Below are 297 nucleotides of genomic sequence, written 5' to 3'. Positions count from 1 at the left end.
GATGATGAAATTTATTATCACGAGAGATTAGACGGTTCTTAAACACAACTGTAACAGAATTGCATGTGACTGTACGCTTGAAAGAGTTCTGAAATAATACTGTTAGTTCTATATTTTCCTTTCATTGTCCAGCCATCTGCACCTTCGTTAACTCGAATTATTTATATTTTCTGTTATTTTACATACAAGATCGCTTTATCGTTACCGCTTTAATTTCTATTATTACAATTATTTTAGTAATGTATAAAACCTATGTCCCAGAAAACGATCCAAAAACTTTTTTAGTGATTTTATAAA

The 297-nt window shown here is 29.6% G+C and overlaps 1 protein-coding gene across 1 annotated transcript in view; it reads left to right on the top strand.

The window, feature by feature from the left end:
* LOC119590699 (BAG family molecular chaperone regulator 1-like) overlaps positions 1-297 on the top strand; it is a 14,524-nt gene that overhangs the window by 1,928 nt on the left and 12,299 nt on the right. The gene's annotated exons all lie outside the window — the stretch shown is intronic.

Source organism: Penaeus monodon, chromosome 27 (assembly GCF_015228065.2).
Source record: "Penaeus monodon isolate SGIC_2016 chromosome 27, NSTDA_Pmon_1, whole genome shotgun sequence".
NCBI lineage: Eukaryota > Metazoa > Arthropoda > Malacostraca > Decapoda > Penaeidae > Penaeus > Penaeus monodon.
Note: the sequence above shows the minus strand (reverse complement) of the source record. Positions and strands in the feature narration are given on the sequence as shown.